The sequence below is a fragment of the Nelumbo lutea genome, chromosome 7, assembly GCF_056320005.1.
Source record: "Nelumbo lutea isolate HS-2025 chromosome 7, American lotus-T2T, whole genome shotgun sequence".
Classification (NCBI taxonomy): domain Eukaryota; kingdom Viridiplantae; phylum Streptophyta; class Magnoliopsida; order Proteales; family Nelumbonaceae; genus Nelumbo; species Nelumbo lutea.
In genome coordinates, this window is record NC_142690.1 from 51,416,064 (window position 1) to 51,436,769 (window position 20,706).

At 40.4% G+C, this 20,706-nt stretch overlaps 1 pseudogene across 1 annotated transcript; it reads right to left on the reverse strand.

The window, feature by feature from the left end:
- Window positions 1-900: 900 nt before the first annotated feature.
- LOC148846366 ((+)-neomenthol dehydrogenase-like) lies at window positions 901-18,039 on the reverse strand (annotated as a pseudogene). The gene is made up of 4 exons (XR_016102320.1): window positions 17,702-18,039; window positions 17,172-17,237; window positions 16,752-16,931; window positions 901-1,349 (listed from the first exon to the last, which is right to left on the reverse strand). The product of XR_016102320.1 is annotated as a (+)-neomenthol dehydrogenase-like (transcript).
- Between the last annotated feature and the right edge of the window lie 2,667 nt (window positions 18,040-20,706).

Below are 20,706 nucleotides of genomic sequence, written 5' to 3' on the forward strand. Positions count from 1 at the left end.
TACATCCGTAATAGCGGCCCCCACGATCGTTTTGCCTTTGTTTGGACAGATGGTAGTTTTCTGAATGGTGTGCATGGTGGGTATGGAGTTTTAATTACAGCTTTGAATGGGTACTTTAATGCAGCTCAAGCAGCAACTAATACACCAAGATCAGCAATCTTTTCGGAAGCTTATGCCATTTTGCTGGGTATCCAGCTCGCAAAAAGGGCTGGTTTGCAATCTACTACTATCAAGTGTGAGAATAAAGGGTCCATTTGCTTCGCAGTCAGAATTGGAATTAGAATAATCGAAATCGAAATCTTTTAGAATTGGAATTAGAATGGCCCATTCTCACTGTCTGTCTGATTCAGACACAAATGGAAATGATAATTGAAATCAGCAGGAATGAAATTTCATTCCCAAGGGAGAGGCAGGGAATGGCCATTCCCTCAAACGGGGGAAGGTCATTCCAGCAGGAATGGGAATGGGATTCCGACTCTATCCAACCAAACAGTTGAAATCAGAATATCACATTCCGATTCCGATTCCAGACCCCTATTCTCACGAACCAAATGGGGCTTTAGTCTCATCTCCTATTTCCAATCAAAGAGCCTAGAAAAGCAGTGAAACATTTGGTTTCTGTATGAAGACATTTTGCATGAAGCTACTTTGTTTGACGGTGTCAGTTGGGTCTATGTTAATCGTTCTTGTAATAGTGGTGCATGCCCACCTACTGGCCAGATAGTCCAGAAGTCCAATCAGGTCTCTGGTTTCAGAGAGCTATTATCCTCTGTTGAATCTTGTATGAACTCTATTTTGGGGTCTGGTTTAATGGAATGATTCAATGTTTTACCAAAAACAAAAGTGAGTTATTTCCTTGAAGACTATAAAGATGGAAAGCAGAATAGAACAAATGGCAGAAAGAGTTGTGAGAGCCCATGAACAAGTTTATTGTCTCTCGGTGAAGTTGGGTCCAAACCTTCCAAACAAAGTTAAAACGGTGATACTTCCTTCCGATTAAAGAACAGGCCGGAAGGCCCACCATCAGGGAGCAAAGCCAACCTCACAGGACTTTCTGCACCTTCTTCAACAGTCAAGACACCGGTATTGCAGTTAATATCCGTTTTCACAAAACCAGGACAGACACAGTTTATGCAGAAATTGGGATGCTTCTTTGCCAGAATTCGTGTATAAGCATTGGCAGACGCCTTAGAGACTTTATAGGAAGACAGAACATCAGGCCAACCTCTTGATTCCAAACAATCTTCCTTGAAATCCTTCAGAAACTCAGTTATCACCTCATCCACTTTCTCTTCCGTGACGCCATCAATATCACCCAACACCTCTTTAGCTCGTCCATTGGAGATAAGCTGGAACAATAACAAAACCAGCGTCCATAATTAATGGATAATGCAAACAATAACAACTTCTCTATTTATTTGCATTCTGGGAAACTTTTAGATTCAATTTGTTTGCAGTGCAAGTTTCATTTGCATTGGTTGGTTTACTTTTGATTTGTTTATGAGAAATAAAATTATGTAGTCCCCACCTTAAAGGAAAGAGAGAGATTGGAGGTAGGGGAGGGTTACTTATTTGGGAGTGAGGTAGGAAGCAAAGTGATGTGATCCCCAAAGAGACCTGAGGTAGGAGAAAAGTGATGCAAAATTTGAATTAGTTTTTGAGATGCAAGGTTTAATTTTGATGGAGGGCCAGCTCACGACCCACCGAACCAGTCGAACCAGCCGAAGACAGCTAGGGAGGAACACGCATCGGATAAGGACGTCTAGAGAGATGCATGCAGTGGATAATGGTAATGGCAGATAAGATCACGTATCCAACCTGCATTGATAGTGGCTATCAGACGGTGGACGTCAAGTCCAAGTCCTAGTTGTTTTACTTGTTCTATTTTCCTAATTATTCTACAAGACTACCAATATGTATTATAAATACTTCAGTTTCTAAGCTCAATAGACACACAAGAATTTGCCAACTTCTCTCTCTCTTCCAAAGGCTTACGCCTAGTTACAACCGGCTTCACGATGAAGCCTCGTGTTCGTCCGGTGCTTGTGTAGTCAGCCCGGTTTATTGCTTCCACGCTGCGTTAGGTGGTATCAGAGCGGGAATTTGCCCAGTCAGATGGCCAACCAAGACGGTACCAGTCGCAACCCACCCCATGACGGAGATCAGGGGTTACAAGCTGTTTGGAGAGCAATCGAAGAGCAGCGCACAGCCACGCGTAACATTGAGCAGCAATTGGTAGAGATCACTGGACAACTGCGGACTTTGTTGCAGGAGGATGTTCCAAGGAACTGGGAGAACCCATACCCAATCGAGGGAGACAACCACGGTAGACCCCTCGTCAATCCTATACCCCGACATCCTGTTCTTGATGATGATAGTGACGACGAGATGGAACTTGGCGTTGCTCCAGTTATTCCCAGCAACGACAGAAACGGCAGGAATTGGCGCAACCCCGACAACTTTAATCCCAGTCGGAATACTGATGAGTTTAAACTCAAGGTAGATATTCCTACTTTTAGTGGGGATCTGGATATAGAGGGCCTTCTAGATTGGATCACAGAGGTCAACCGTTTCTTCGAGTACATGGAGATCCCGAAAGAAAGAAGGGTGAAATTAGAAGCTTTCCAACTGAAGGGAGAAGCATCTGTCTGGTGGGAACGAATGAGGGAGACCCGGAATAGAGAAGGAAGAGGTCTAGTTCGAACATGGAGGCGCATGAAACAGCTAATAAGAGGTAGATTTTTACCCCCTGATTATGAGCAATATATGTTTGAATCATATCAATGGTGTGCACAGGGTACAAGAAGTGTAAAAGAATACACATCTGAATTCCAGAGATTGGCTGGACAAAATCAGCTATCTGAAAGTGACAACCAACAGGCAGCCCGTTATTTGAGCAGTTTGAGGCCAGCCATCAGAGACAATATTGGCATCCAGATGGTTCTCATTGTGCAGGAAGCAAGGAACTTAGCTTTGAAAGCTGAGTTAATATTCCAAGAGAGGACCCGAGGCGAAAACTATCGACGGTACAATGGGAGCGACAACAGACCGACAGCAGTCGACAAGGGTAAGTCAGCCCCCGGAGTACATGAAGGGATGAGAGATCCATCGTATGGACAACCAAATCTTTCAGAATGAGGGGGGCAAATTTCAACAATTTTTCTCTCCCTTCAACTGGGAATCGCATTCCCTATTTAGAAAATCATATTTTCAATAATAAATCTTGAACCATAAACTGAACCAAATCTGAACCAAAAGGAGTAGGAGAGGGTTATACCTGATATGGAGAAATAATATCTCCCAACGAAGGTGTTCACGCCCAAGGAAGGATCCAAAGACTACTCCCACTGAAGATAGCAGAGTGCAGGATGGAGCAGAAGCAACAGTATTCTTCTCCAAGAATTCTATCATTCACAAGAAACAACAGGATGGCACGTGAGCACAACTTCCTATCAATTCTTTCTCAAAGAACTGATGTCAAGATCAAATCTTGACTTCTCCCACAATTAGAGATCGAACTGGATGTCTGGCGGTTGCAGAATGGGGGCGGCAAGAAAGATCTTTGCAGGGATTGCAGAAATCTTTCTTCTGTGATTTTAGCTCTGAAGAGGATGTGAATTGTATATTTCGAAAGGCTGCCGCCCCCTCCTTCTTTTGTAACCCTAAAAGATAAGTTCCTATTCCAATTAGGAGCTGTTGATCTAAATCATATTTGGATCAAACATCTTTTTAGGTGATAACGATAAACCCTTATCTTATCTACAGATTAGATCAGCCTTCTCCTAATCTCATAATGGGGTTTCTAGATCTGAATCATATTCAGATCTGGACTCTCTGAGTGGATGGGGTTAAGACCTATCCTATCTGCTGATCCATCTCAGATTTCGCCCATATTTAACTTATTAAAATAGTCTAGTTCGAAATGGGCTTTAGCCCATTAAGCTTATGTGCTCACTTAGTGTTCCTAACTGCTGCCCAATTGGGTTTCCTTGTATGGCGTGGAACTCAAGCATTGATCTACACATCAGCCACATGGGTTCGGCCCAGCCTTTATTACAAGGGCTGGCCGAATACACTGCTATGGACAATGCACTTCCTAAAACCCATCAAATGGACTCTATGGGCCTAACACTTACCTTAAGTGGTCCCTAGGCCAAGCCACCTTGTAACACCCAGGGACTGTGGGCAGATGCAAGACTAGCCCATCAGGTATTACCCTCAATGGTCTTACACTTAACCTCTCAGCCCATTATGATCAAACATTTCTTGACAAGAGAGGACTTCTCCCTCGGCTGCAAGGAATAGTGTTGCACTCTCTGCTTATATGGATCACAGGAATTGAAACCTTTTGCAAACATTTTAGAAACCATAATATATATACTTTTATATCTCATATAAAATATATTTTGCAAAACAAATCTCAACGATTGAAATCAACTGCCGGCAATCTTGGATTCCATCAGTGAGAGTGCATCCCCGATCATTACCTTTGTCCGACAAAGGGGTTGATTCTATCACTATGATCACCCACTCAGATGAATTTTCAGACTATCCCAACATACCCAGGTTTTGGCCCCCGTTAAAGATCTCACTGATTGGTACATCAAAGACAACCCAATCCGACACCTAGTGTAGTATCATAATCCAGTCTTAGGGTCGGGTGTAACTTTCTAGTTTTGCCCATTAATCTCCAAGGTCCAGCGCAATGCTGGAAATCTGGTCCAGTTCAAAGATTGAATTAACCCTACATTGTATGTGCCTAAGGTCTCACCCTGGCAACAGAGACAGGCCACCCCAACTGACTTGGTAGCACCACAATGTCAGCCTTATCAAGATAGGTCTCCCCAGACCGACCCACTGGCTGTGAACATTCTAAACTAACACGAGTCTCATTAAGTGTCCAGTTTAAAGTTATTACATAAAAACATATCAAGTGAACATGAATCAAATATGCACTTTTATTCATTTACAATAAACTCATAAAGTACATCATTCTGATTGAATCTAAGGGCATACAAAACTATCTAACATCTCCCACTTGCACTTAGGTTCAATCAAGTACAAGCTGGAGTCCCATGCTTTCCACATCTTTCTCAAACACTTTCTGTGATAGTAGCTTTGTCAATGGGTCTGCTACATTTTCCGCTGACGCTACTTTCTGAATCAGGATGTCCCCTCTACTAACAATCTCCCGCAGTACGTGGTACTTCCTCTCAATGTGCTTCGACTTCAAGTGGGCTCGTGGCTTCTTAGCCTAAGCAATAGCTCCATTGTTGTCACACAACAACGGGATGGGTGATGTGCTGGACGGAACTACTCCCAACTCATGAACGAACTTCTTCATCCACACGACTTCTTTGGCAGCCTCACTTGCGGCAATATACTCGGCCTCGATCGTGGAGTCTATAGTGGACCCTTGTTTGCTGCTTTTCCAGCAAACAGCACACGATCCTATTGTGAAAACATATCCAAATGTAGACTTTCTATCATCTGGATCTGACTGGAAATCGGCATCTGTATACCCTTGGATCTGTAGTGAGCTACCGTCGAATACTAGACAAAACTCTTTTGTCCTTCGAATGTACTTAAGTATGTTTTTCACAACAGTTCAGTTCTCCTGCCCTTGGTTGGCCTGAAATCTGCTTACTACACTCACTGCCTGAGCAATGTTAGGATGAGTGCACAGCATGGCATACATGATGCTCCCTACGGTAGAGGCATAGGTAATGCCTTTCATGCCAACAATCTCCTCAGAAGTCTTGGGAGACATATTCTTGGAGAGAGTGACTCCTTGCCTGAAAGGAACATTTCCTTTCTTGGAGTTTTCCATGCTGTATCTTTTGACTATTTTGTCAATGTAAGCAGATTGGGATAATCCTATTATCCGCTTCGATCTATCTCTATAGAGTCGAAGACCCGATATATAGGAGGCTTCTCCAAGATCTTTCATGGAGAATTGCTGTGAAAAGTCATACTTTCACCGTAATTAACATTCCTATAAGCATAGGGTTCAACCGGATTCTGCTTGAAGTTAAACGATTTGACAACAGAGTCAAAACGAATGTTCCAACTCCTAGAAGCTTGCTTAAGTCTATAAATGGATCTATTAAGTTCACATATCATGCTTTCCTGACCTGCAGCAATGAAGCCTTGTGGCAGATGCATATAGATATCTTCAGTAAGATCTCCATTCAGCATTGCAGTTTTGACATCCATCTGCCAAATCTCATAATCATGGTATGCTGCTTCAGCTAGCAGGATTCTAATGGATTTAAGCATGGCAATAGGTGAAAAGGTTTCCTCATAATCAATGCCCTCTTTTTGAGTGTATCCTTTCGCCACCAGACGGGCTTTGAAGGTCTCAACTCGACCATCGAGGCCCTTCTTCCTCTTGTAAATCCATTTGTAACCGATTGCTTTTACCCTAGAGGGCGGATCTACTAGAGTCCAGACTCCATTTGTCTCCATTGAGTCCATCTCTGCTCTCATGGCCTCCACCCACTTCTGGGAATCTATGTCCAACATATCTTCCGTGTAAGTCACGGGATCCTCCTCACTAGTCAAGGTTTCCACTAGGTAACTATCCTAGTCATAACCATAACGGACTGATGGCCTGGATACTCGAGTGGATCTTCTAGGTTGGTCACTTCCTAGAAATTGTGGGACATCTCCCACTGCTTCTGAGCTCTCCTCATCAAGAACAACTTCTTGACGATGGGTGTCCAGGATGTAATCGGTTTTCAAGAATTGTGCATTTCAGTTGTAGAACACTTTCTGCTCACTTGCGTCGTAGAATAGGTAACCTACAAAGCCTTTTGGGTAGCCTACAAATAGGCAACGACAGGTCTTGGATTCCAACTTGTCTACACTTGTTCTTTTAACATGTGTTGGACAACCCCAAACTTTCAAGTGTCTGACACTTGGTTTCTTTCCGAACCAAAGTTCATATGGAGTATTCGGAACCGATTTGGTTGGAACTCGATTCAGCACGTAAATCATAGTCTCTAATGCATAACCCCAAAATGATGTGGGTAACTCTGAGTGTATGAGAAGTGACCGGACCATATCCAATAAGGTCTTATTCCTCCTCTCTGAAACACCGTTAAGTTGTGGTGTAGCAGGAAGAGCTAATTGCGATACTATCCCATTGTCCGTTAAGTTGTGATCTTATTGAAGGGCTTTGATTTCTCTTCCTAACTGTTTCTCGACCTCTTGTCTGAACTCTTTGAACTTTTCAAAGGATTCAAACTTGTGTCTCATTAGGTACACGTAACCATATCGTGAAATATCATCTATAAAGGTGATGAAATACACATGATTCCATCTCCTAACACTCAGGAGACCACATACTTCAGTATGTATAAGGTCAAGTGTGCCTGTACATCTTTTAGGCTTACCGTTAAATGGTCATTTCGTCATCTTGCCTTGTAGGCAAGGCTCACAGGTGGGAAGATCTTCTACAGTTAGAAAATCCAAAGGACCATCCTTTACCAACCATGTGATTGGGTCAACACTGATGCGGCCAAGTCAGTAATGCCATAGACACGTGGGATTAATTGTATCATGGGCTCTCTTCTTGGGGATTTCAGCCGACGTAGTTTCGGTTTGTTAGTTTCTAGAGAATGATGTAGAACATAGAGACCATTCTCCAGTTCCCCGTGTGTGATGAATCTGTTATTTTTTTTAATAGTAATCGTATTACTAAAGAAGACAGAGTAACCATCTGCACACAGTTTTGAGACAGAAATCAAATTTCTCCTTAAATTTTGTACATAAAGACAATCTTTCAATACAATTGTTCATTCTCTAAAAAGTAACTCCACGGTTCCTATGGTCGCGGCTGCAACAGTTGCAGTAGTCCCCAAGTAGAGCGTGATTTCTCTTTCTCTCAGCCTTCTGCTTACCTTGAACCCCTGCAATGAATTACATGCATGAGTTGAAGCCACGGAGTCAATACACCAAGACGCAGAAGCTACCAATAAATTGGTTTCTATAACACAAGTTTCAAAATTACCTTTCTTGGATTCCAGGTAGGCAGGATAGTTCCTTTTCCAGTGGCCAGTCTTCTTGCAGAAGTAACAGGCATCTGATGCTTTGTCTTTCTTCTGTTTCTTGCCCTTAGTGGCTTTCTTCTGAGGCTTCTTTGTCTTCCTCTTTCTCTTGCCTGCCTTGCTAGCTTCAACAAGCATAGCTACAGGCTCATCCTTTTTAATTAGTTCTTCAGCTCTTTGCAACATATTGCTGAGCTCTTGCAAGCTGACATATAACTTGTTTATGTTATAGTTCATGATGAACGGATTAAAGAAATGAGGCAAAGAATTAAGGATAGCATCTATCTGGGTCGCAAGGTCTAGCCCAGATCCAAGAACCTCCAGTTCGTTGATGTATCCCATCATCCAAAGATAATGGTCGTGAACTTGTTGGCCCATAGACATTTGTGCGATCATGAACTATTTCAAGACATTCTGTCGAGTAGAACGATTCTGCTCTTCATACATCATCCTGAAACTATCCAATATGTCATTGGCAAGTTCAATCTGATCGAACTGCCTCTGTATTGAGTTGTCCAATGAGGAAATGATGTAACACCGGGCAAGGGAGTTTTTCTCCTCCCATTCCTGATAGCCTCTCCTTCGGGCCTCAGAAGCCCTATCACTCGGATGCTCCAGGGCAGGATTCTTTGCCACTTTATCTAACTTTTTAGAAATTAGGACCATCATAAGTTTCCTATACCAATCAACATAGTTTGAGCCCTTCAACTTGTTGTCATCAAGCAACTTTGCAAATTGTCCGTTTGTCATTTCTGATAAAAGAGCAAACATCAGTCCACAACCTAATTTGATTCATGTTCATTACATAGATATGGATTTTAATCTACGTTCCATTTCCATGTATTCATCTCTGAGATTTTTCTCCTTTCTTAGTGACGGAGACTACGGGTTGTCTCTGGAAATGTGGGAAATCACATAGGGTGCATAGAGCCAACTGTTTTAGCTGCATAACCCCACCACCTTCTTGTGAATGATCATATCCACTCATCATATGAGTTTTCCCTTTGGTCTCTGTCAGAAAAGGATCAGAGTCGTTTTCATGTAAACCTTTCTGTCCATTGAGTGCTTACCCATCATATTCATGAACGCCAAGGTACCGTGAGAGAGTTCCCATTTTCTGGTGAAGCCCCTCCCACATCGGTCTATGACGCCCCTATCATCTTATGAAACACTCAGACAAGCCCAACAGCAAATGTATAACCCATTTTCTGGTGTGTTTCCTCATTACTCAAGGACCCATCCTCATGCTAATGATGGAAGGCCTTTAGAGAGTTCATCATATGAATCTCCCTATCACATGCACTCATATTAGCTAGAGGGAACAATTAATTATGCCCTAGTTTGATCTAGGTCAAACCAAAGTGGCTCGCACTGACTTTCATAAAGCCAGATTTCGGTGGGCCTACATCGACTAGGGTTCCGCACGTAACCTCTTGATGAGGTGTGGGGCCCATCACTGAGGGAGGTCATCCAATGAGCAAAAGGGACACCATGGCAATGATGTGCATTCGGCCATGGTGTGCGCAAAAGCCACTATCGATTGAGCATGGACCAAGTACTTATGGCCCATGTACGTAGCACATCACACATCCATACATCACATGCAAGGATAAATTGATCCAATCAATTAATTATCTGTAAAGCACATTTGAACCCCATTTTAAATCCATAATATTAACCATTTAATATTATCTAGGTATATGGGCCGAATTCGGATTGATGGGTTCAGCCCATATAGGTTTATCCGCAGAGTGGGCTTTTAGTAGTTTTAACCATTTAAAACTGGGCCTTTACAAGTTAGGCCAAATTAACCATTTAATTAAATATCAATCCTGAAGCCCATTAGTGGGAAAATTAGGGCAGACATTTAGCTTTGATCGAACCCTAGATTTGGTCCAAATGATTTGAACCAATCTTGGTTCGAATGGGTTTAGGGTTTGATCTTTAATTAAATCTTTAATTCAAGAAAATAATCTAAAATTAAATACTGATAATAGAAAAACAATAATCAAACAGGGTTGTTCGTACAATCCATCCTGCAAAACAGAGGTTAGATCACAGTTTGCAATTTCATAAACTGCAAATCGCAGATTGCAAATCTCCCATCTGCGAAATCTCCTCCCTTGCGCCGCCATCTTCGATCCAAAATAAAATAAATAGAAATCCTAATTTCTATTAATAATTACATCAGATTGAATACTTATATATTCAGTTTAAAAAATAAAAAATATATATATTTTACAGACCAAATGTAATAAAATAATCCATAATCTGCAAAATCGCAGGTTCCCTGTGCAAATCAAGATTTTGATCTCCTCTTGTATGAGCAGCCCATAAATCAAGAAAATCATAAAGAACAATTCTAAATAATAATAAGATTTATACAAATTTAATTTCAGATTATTTGCCCATAATTTTGGGAACAAATTTCCCAAAACACATATCTACGCAAATTGGGTAGAACGCCTTCTGCCCATTTGTGCAGGTTTAGATCTGAAACAAATTGGTTCAAGATTTGAACCATGGCTCTGATGCCACTAAAGGGATGAGAGATCCATTGTATGGATGCCCGAATCTTTTAGAATGATGGGGGAGAATTTCAACAATTTTTCTCTCCCTTCAATTGGGAATCGCATTCCCTATTTAGAAAATCATATTTTCAATGATCAATCTTGAACCATAAACTGAACCAAATCTGAACCAAAAGGGGTAGGAAAGGGTTATACCTGATACAGAGAAATAATATCTCCCAACGAAGGTGTTCACGCCCAATGAAGGATCCAAAGACTGCTCCCACTGAAGATGGCACAGTGTAGGATGGAGCAAAATCAACAGTATTCTTCTCCAAGAATTTTGTCATTCACAAGAAACAGCAGGATGGCACGTGAGCATAGCTTCCTATCAATTCTTCCTCAAAGAACTGATGTCAAGATCAAATCTTGACTTCTCCCACAACAGGAGATCGAACTGGATGTCTGGCGGTTGCAGGATGGAAGCGGCAAGAAAGATCTTTGCAGGGATTGCAGAAATCTTTCTTCTGTGATTTCAGCTCTGAAGAGAATGTGAATTGTATATTTCTAATGGCTGTTGTCCCCTACTTTTGTAACTCTAAAAGATCAACTCCTAATCCAATTAGGAGCTGCTGATCCAAATCATATTTGGATCAGACATCTCTTTAGGTGTTAAGGATAAACCCTTATCTTATCTGTAGATTAGATCAGCCTTCTCCTAATCTCATTAGAAGGTTTCTAGATCTAAATCATATTCAGATCTGGACTCTCTGAGTGGATGGGGTTAAGACCTATTCTATCTGCTGATCCATCTCAGATTTCGCCCATATTTAACTTATTAAAAAAGTCTAGTTCGAAGTGGGTTTTAGGCCCATTAAGCTTATGTGCTCACTTAGTCTTCCTAACTGCTACCCATTTGGGCTTCCTTGTATGGCGTGGGACCCAAGCATCGATCTACACATCAGCCACATGAGTTCGGCCCAGCCTTTGTTACAAGGGCTGGTCGAATACACTGCTATGGACAGTGCACCCCCTGAAACCCATCAAATGGGCTCTATGGGCCCAACACTTACCCTAAGTGGTCCCTGGGCCAAGCCACCTTGTAACACCTAGGGATTGTGGGCAGATGCAAGATTAGCACATCAAGTATTACCCTGAATGGTCTTACACTTAACCTCTCAGCCCATAATGATCAAACACTTCCTGACAAGAGAGGCCCTCTCCCTCGGCTGCAAGGAATAGTGTTACACTCTCTGCTTATATGGATCCCAGGAATTGAAACCTTTTGCAAACATTTTAGAAGCCATAATATATATACTTTTATATCTCATATAAAATATATTTTGCAAAACAAATCTAACGATTGAAATTGGTTGCCGGCAATCTTGGTTTCCATCAGTGAGAGTGCATCCCCGATCATTACCTTTGTCCGACAAAGGGGCTGATTCTATCACTATGATCACCCACTCAGATGAATTCTTAGACTATCCCAACATACCCAGGTTTTGGCCCCCGTTAAGGATCTCACTGATTGGTACATCAAAGACAATCCAATCTGACACCTAGTGCAGTATCATAATCGAGTCTTGGGGTTGGGTGTAACTTTCCAGTTTTGCCCATTAATCTCCAAGGTCCAGAGCAATGCTGGAAATCTGGTCCAGTTCAAAGATTGAATTAACCCTACACTATATGTGCCTAGGGTCTCACCCTGGCAGCTAAGACAAGCCACCCCAACCGACTTGGTGGCACCACAGTGTCAACCTTATCAGGATAGGTCTCCCTTGACCGACCCACTGGCTGTGAACATTCTAAACTAACACGGTTCTCATTAAGTGTCCAGTTTAAGGGTATTACACAGAAACATACCAAGGGAACATGAATCAAATATGCACTTTTATTCATTTTACAATAAACTCATAAAGTACATCATTCTGATTGAAGCTAAGGGCATACAAAACTGTCTAACAGTAAAACCCTCCCACCCGCCGAATACATCCAACCCCAGTAAGGCCGCTATGGGAGGAAACACTTGAGGTAACACTTCAAACCCTCCCAAACCCAGTAATCCCTATGCAGAGCGTGCTCTTTTTAAATACTTCAAGTGCAATGAAGTTGGGCATAGGTCTAGTGATTGTCCTAGAAGGAAGGCAGTTAACATGGTAGAGAGGGAAAATGAAGAAGATGTTGATGATGAAGTATATTGTGGAGCTGATGGAGAAGACGAAGAAGGTCCCTATAAACATGAAGAATACACATGTGTTGTGAGAAAATTATTGTTGTCCCAAAGAAGCAAAGATACCACTCAACAACATTGATTGTTTTGCATTAGATGTACTGTGCAGGGTAAGTTATTTGATTTAATTATTGATAGTGGCAGTCAGGAAAATATTATTTGCAGGGATGTGGTACGGAAATTACAACTACTTCCTGAGAAACACCCGGACCCATACACAATTGGGTGGATCAAGGAAGTTGGCGACGTACGGGTGGAGGAATGCTGCAAGGTCCCATTCTCCATTGGTAAGTACACTGATGAGGTATATTGTGATATTGTGGATATGGATGCTTGCCATATTTTGCTAGGTATGTCATGGCAGTTTGATACAGATGCAAAACACCTAGGTAGGAAGAATACCTACCAACTCGAAAAAGAGGGTGTATGCTACACCTTATTACCCATGGCAGAAAAGAATCCACCCAAAGCTTCAAAGGCAGAGGAGAATAATTTCCTTACCATTACACATCACCATGCTGAATTTATAAGAGAATGTAAGGATGCCCGCGAGGTCCACTTGTTGGTAATAAAGGGAGAAAGCATGAATGAGTCACTGGAGGAAAACAAAATTCCAGTGGAAGTGCAGAGACTACTTAATGAGTTCCATGATGTAGTTCCAAATGAGTTACCTAATGACCTCCCACCCATGCGAGATATCCAACATCATATTGATTTTGTTCCTGGTGCTAGTCTACCTAATCTACCGTACTACATGATGAGTTCTAAAGAAAATGAGATCTTACGGGAGAAGGTAGAAGAATTATTAAGAAATTGGCATATTCAGGTCAGCACGAGTCCTTGTACAGTGCCAACATTATTAACACCCAAGAAAAATGGGAGTTGGAGGATGTGTGTCAACAACAAGGCCATTAATAAGATCACTATTGGCTACAAATTTCCCATTCCCAGGTTGGACGGCATGCTGGATCAACTTGATGGAGTTGTATTCTTTTCCAAAATCGATCTCGGGAGTGGTTACCATCAGATCAGGATCCGTCTCGAAGATGAGTGGAAGACAGCCTTCAAGACTAAAGATGGATTGTTCGAATGATTAGTCATGCCCTTTGGACTAACCAACACACCCAACACCTTCATGAGGCTAATGTATCAGGTACTACACCCTTTTATTGGTAAATTTGTTGTGGTATATTTTGATGACATCTTGATTTACAACAAATCTATCACTGAGCACCTAAGACATATCAGGGAAGTCTTGAATGCATTAAAGAAAAACAAATTATATGCTAATTTAAAGAAGTGCACTTTCATGAGCGATAATTTGTTGTTCTTAGGATTCATTATAAGGATGGAATTAAGGTGGATGAGGAAAAGGTGAAAGCCATTAGGGATTGGCCGACCCCATCAAACATCACAGACGTAAGACGTTTCCATGGGGTAACAACTTTTTATAGGCAATTTATCAAACAGTTTAGTAGTATTGTAGCTCCCATCACTGAATGTTTGAAAAAGGGAAAGTTTCAATGGGGAGAAAAACAAGAGAAGAGTTTTGCTCTCATCGAACAAAAACTATGCACTGCTCTTGTCCTTGCACTACCAAGTTTTGATAAACTATTTGAGGTTGAGTATGATGCCAGTGGAGTTGGCATAGGGGCTATAATGTCCAAAGAGAAGAGACCAGTTGCTTTATTTATTGAAAAGTTATGTAAAGCTAGGAAGAAGTGGTCCACTTATGATAAAGATTTCTACGTTGTTGTTAGAGCACTGAAAACTTGGGAACATTATTTGATTGCTAAAGAATTTGTTCTTTACACCAACCAGCAAGCTCTTAAGTATCTCAATAAGCAAAAATAGTTGAGGAGTGACCTGCATGCAAGATGGTCTGCTTTTATTGATAAATTCCCATACAAATTTGTGTATAAGGCTGGATAGCACAACATAGTGGCCGATGCTCTAAGTAAGCATGTAGCCCTTATCAAGACTCTCAGCATTGAAATTGCGGGCTTTGAATGCTTAAAAGATCTATATGCCTAGGATGAGAACTTCAAGTAGGTGTGGGAAAAATGCATAAATCAACTGCCAGCAGGTGATTTCTACATTCACGATGGATTCCTTATGAAGGGGGAACAATTGTGTATCCCTTGCACCTCCCTCCGTGAGAAGATCATCAGGGATCTGCATGGGGGCGGATTAGCAGGACACCTCGGGAGAGACAAAACAATGGAAGCAGTCAAGGGATGTTACTACTGGCCTATGTTAAGGAGAGATGTGACCACTATTGTGAGTAGATGCTATATCTATCAGATCACTAAGGGACAAGCCCAGAATACAGGCCTCTGCATGCCTCTACCTATTCCTACTGCGATTTGGGAAGACCTGTCCATGGATTTCGTGCTAGGCTTGCCAAAGACTCCAAGAAATATGGACTCCGTCTTCGTAGTGGTTGACCGGTTCTCCAAGATGGCTCACTTCCTCCCATGCAAGAAGACCGCGGATGCAACAGCAACAACTAAGCTATTTTTCAGAGAGATTGTCCGTTTACATGGGGTACCTAAGACCATCACATCGAACCGAGATACGAGGTTCTTAAGTCACTTCTGGATGACCCTGTGGAGATTATTCGACTCATCATTGAATTTCAGCAGTACAGCTCATCCACAAACAGATGGACAAACGGAGGTGGTGAATCAAACCCTAGGTAACTTGATCCGCAGCATCTATAGGGAGAGATCAAAGCAGTGGGATTTCGCCTTAGCACAGGCAAAGTTCGCCTACAACAATGCAGTTCATAACTCTACTGGTAAATCCCCCTTTTCCATTGTTTATATGAAGGTACCTAACTATGTGTTGGACTTAGTGAAGCTATCCAGGGTACCTGACCTCAGCACTTCTGTAGAATAGCTAGCAGAACAGATCCAGTCTGTCTAGGAAGCAATGCAATAGAAACTAGAGCGAACCAATGCAAAGTACAAGATTGCAGCTGATAAGCATCGACAACACCAATTGTTTGACATCGATGATGAAGTCATGGTGTTCTTAAGGAAGGAACGCTTTCCCATGGGAAAGTATAACAAGCTACAGCCTCGGAAGTACAATCTGTACAAGATCACGAAGAGGATCAATGACAATGCTTACGTAGTGGACTTGCCAGATCACATGGGTATCTCCAAAACATTTAATGTTGTTGATCTTCATCATTATTTACCGGAAGCGACACTTTCATATCCCGATCATGACTTGGGGTCGAGTTCTTTTCAAGTGGGGTAGAATGATGGAGGGCCAGCTCACGACCCACCGAACCAGCTGAACCAGCCGGCGACAAGTTGGGAGGAACACACATCGGATAAGGACATCTAGAGAGATGCATGCAGCGGACGGTGGACGTCAAGTCCAAGTCCTAGTTGTTTTAGTTGTTCTATTTTCCTAATTATTCTACAAGACTACCAGTATGTATTATAAATACTTTAGTTTCTAAGCTCAATGACACACAAGAATTCACCAACTCCTCTCTCTCTTCCAAAGGCTTACGCCTAGTTACAACCGGCTTCACGATGAAGCCTCGTATTTGTCTGGTGCTTGCGTAGTCCGCCTGGTTTATTGCTACCACGGTGCGTCAAATTTGCACTGCTAATGAATACAGATGAGACGAAAGGTAAAAATTTTGTATGAATGCAAAACTGAATAGGTCAAAAATTTCTGTTCAGCTCAGATTTGCACTGCAAACAAACAGAAACTTGTATTTTGTATTATTTTTTGTGTATTTGTACATTTCTACTCTTTTCAAACTGAGCCTTACTGAAAATAAAATGAGATACATACAAAGTAAAATTCAATTAATGGGGTAAAAGTAAGAATTTGATCCATTTCATAGTAGAAAAACCACCAAGCAATTTCCTTAGTTTAGTATAATATAATTAAGGATTGCCGATTGTTTTGGTTTGAAGGAAGATTTTGTACCTTTAGCTTCCCCATGGAAGAGGAAACATTAACAATTCTTGCTGAATCAGATAGCTGAAGGAGGGGAATAAGTTCTTTAGTCACTCTTTTAGTTCCATAGTAGTTTGTTTGCAAACATTCTTCTGCCAAATCGTAAGTTTGGGTCATTATTTTCTTCCATTCTGGTTTCTCACCTATTGCCTGGATCAATGTAACAACATCAGTTTGTTTGGTGTTTAACACTATGGCACCCACATCCTCCACAAGAAGAAAATCTTCTTTGACCCATCTCTACCACAATTCTGGTAAAAACTCTGCTAACAAGTTATATAGCTAGCCCACTAGATTCAGATAAACTTAACAATCATCAAATATCGATAGACTGTTAAAAGGATTTGGTTGCAGCAAAAGTAAGTAGATTGTTAAAAGGAGAGGTTTTACTTTACCTCACCACGCCCTTAAAGCATCACAGTCTACTATCACTCCACCAATCCCGGCGTTGTTCACCTGTAAAGGGATTTGATTTCTCTTTCATGAATCCATTCATTCATTACAAAACCAAAAAAAAGTTGTGGAAGGAGGTCTCTGTTTCCCAGTAAATCTCTTTAGTGAAGAGATAGATGCTTTCTACACAATAATTGGATTTCCACTAAAATTCAATTTCTAGACTATATTAAGACTGAAACCAAAAAAGCTAAGGGGGTTTTCTCCAATGTAAATTCTTTTTCTTGTTGTAAGTTCGGAAAACAAAAACAAAAGAAGCTGGTTTGATAACAAATTGGATCTTGAAAAAAAATACAGAAAAGAACATGTATTGTTTGTTTTAAACAAAACCCAACTTGTTTTTGCTTTTCAATGCAAGAACACAGTGACAGAGTTCAAGAACAAGTTTTAGAAAATAAATGAAAACAAAAACATTGATGTTGTAATTTATAAAACGCTCCTTTTAAGTAACTGGGTTCCAACGTTACCAAGATGTCAAGCTTCCCAAAATGGGATTTGACGAAATCTCCCAGAGAAGCAATACTAGAGGGGTCCATCACATCTAGCTGATGAAAGATCACATTAGGGAGTCCGGCCGCTTTGAGATTTTCAGCTGCTTCCACACCCTTATTCTCATCTCTAACTGTTAACACCACCAGTACACACCATTAGATGCTAACTGTCGACAGATCTCCAGTCCAATCCCTTTATTGGCTCCTGAAACAACTGCACACCTGCAAAACCGACCCACAATCGGAGTGTTGGAGGATTCGATCAGAAACAGGGATGAGTCTTCAGTAATAACCATATCAACCACCTTTCAACAAAGAAGAAACTACCTATTTTGACTTCTGATTGTTTCTGCCATTCCAATGATTTTATCCGAAGATTATAACGAAAAATGCCTTCTTCTTAAGTCTGCAAGTGAAGATCAATTATAAATCCTTAGCGTTCCGCACAACTGGAGGACCTAGGAACTAGGAATATCTCATTAAACGCATATGAGTAATGATGATTGAAATGGCTTCCTTGACCTTGATGTGATGTTTAAGTACAATTCCAACCTCTAAATTTTACATTTGTGCCCGGTCCCCACACTTCTAATCTTTTTCATATGCTTTTTTCTATCCTCTTCTTGCACTTGCCATTCTGGGATATTATAGACCAGGGAGTGTATGAAATTTGGAACTTGGTACATTCTTTTCGTAATGTTCTATCTTACAGTGATGTGGAAATATTCCAAAGAATAGGATTTTGAAATCTAAATATTTTTGTCAAATTATCTTAAAATCAATAATGTCAAATGCACATTTGGAACAAAACAAAATGGGAACAGATGTACCAAACACATGAACATGCTGATTGAGTGGTAGAAGATGGGACAAAGCAAGAGGCACATGAGGTCCACTAGCCTTACCACAAAGAACCTTTAGGTACACGGCTTTTGCCTCAAAACTCCATACTTGGAAAGATACCAAGTGACTATCTAAGCTGCTAGGTCCTTAGCACTCAATCTAGCTATAAATATAAAGTAAAACTAGCGGAGGGACCTTGCTTCGTAGGGGCTGAAATGATTCATTTACCCAAGCGGTCGAGTCATCGACTCGTTCACCCATAAAATGGTTTTCGGCCATTTTTTTTAATTGGGAACTATCCAAGCAATCGATTCCATTTTATCCTAATCTCGGTCCCTGGCAAAAAATCGTTGAATCGGCCAACGACCCATTGACCCATGCAGTCAAACCATTGACCAATTCAATATTTTTTGGTCATTTTTTATTTTTCTTAATTTTTTTGTCAGAATGGGTCGTCCATTTGGTTTGAGCAGTCAAACCGTCGACCCGAAAACCGATTACCAGAACGATTCCGTTTTCAGGTCGTATGAGTCACACGCTCGAATGACATAACACGTATGGGACTGCTTAATGGACTTTACACACTCAATTTTTTCCCTGTAATTTTTTTTGTCAGAACGATCATCCTTTTTTTTATTTTCTTTTAATTGGGAACCATCAATCCATTGACATGTTCAATGGCTTTTGGCCATTTTTTTATTTTTTTAATTTTTGTTGTCAGAATGGGTCATCCATTCGAACTAGACAGTCAAACCGTCGACCCAAAAACCAGTGGCTAGAATGGTTCCATTTTCAGGTCGTATGAGTCACACGCTCGAATGACATAACATCATGGTTTTTAAAACTGACCACCGAACCGGTTAGGGGTCCAGTTCCCAGGTCGAACGGTCCAATCGTATGAACCAAACGGTCGACCCATTCTAACAAAAAAGTAAAAAATGGTCAAAACCGTTCAAACGACTTGAACGGTTCGATATCTAGTTATTAGCAATATTCATAATGACATATATTTATATAATTATTGAACGGTTAGATCGTTCTGACAAAAAAAAATAAAAAATTTAAAAAAAATGGTCAAAATTGTTCGAATGGTTCGATATCTAGTTATTAACAATATTTATATAATAACTATTATATATTTATATAACTATCTAATAGTTGGACCATTCTAACAAAAAATAAAATAAAAAATGGTCAAAACCGTTTGAACGGTTCAATATCTAGTTATTAACAATATTTATAATAACTATTATATATTTATATAATTAGATAATTATATATATATATATATATCTAATTATCTTATATAATTATCGAACTGTTGGACCATTTTGATGAAAAAATAAAAACAAATAAAAATAAAATAAAAAAAGTGCAAAACCGTTCGAACAGTTTGAATCTAGTTATTAACAATATTTATATAATAACTATTATATATTTATAATTAGATAATTATATATATCTAATTATCTAACAATATTTATATAATTTATAATTAATAGGAAATGAGTTGTTCCTACGTGGAAATCTACTCGCACGAGTAGATTCCATTTCCTGCATGGAGAGAGCAGATCAAGTAATCAAACGAAAATAAAAAATAATGAAATAGATCCAGATAAAGCAAATAAAAAATTTTCTCCATTTCTTCTCCGACAACGGCGCCAAAAACTTGGTGTGTCCGGAAGCGCGTCGTTAAACACTCCGAAACACCAGTTTAAACATTTATAATTTTTACCATTTCTCAAACAACTACTAACGCAGTAAAGTGACGAGAACGGGTTATATCCATAGGGAAGCGATGGAAAAATTAATATGTACTCAAATCCGGACAAGAGAACATAAGTGGGAGTTGCAGAAATATAAAAATTAATTAATTAAAATAAAAATATATATATAATTTGAACATCACTAAAAGTTGAAAGTGCAAAAACATAAATAAATATAGAAATAAATAAATGAAAGAAATGAAATAAAAATCTGTAATCCGATTAGAGGTAGCATATCCGGATCTCTCCTTTGACGGTCAAACGGCATGAAATTAAATTGCAGAAAGGAAAAGTGCATGGGATCCGATTCTAAAGGTGGCAGTAGTGGTGTTGGCGAACTGCAAGTAGGAATCCCTCATCTTGCTTGGGCAT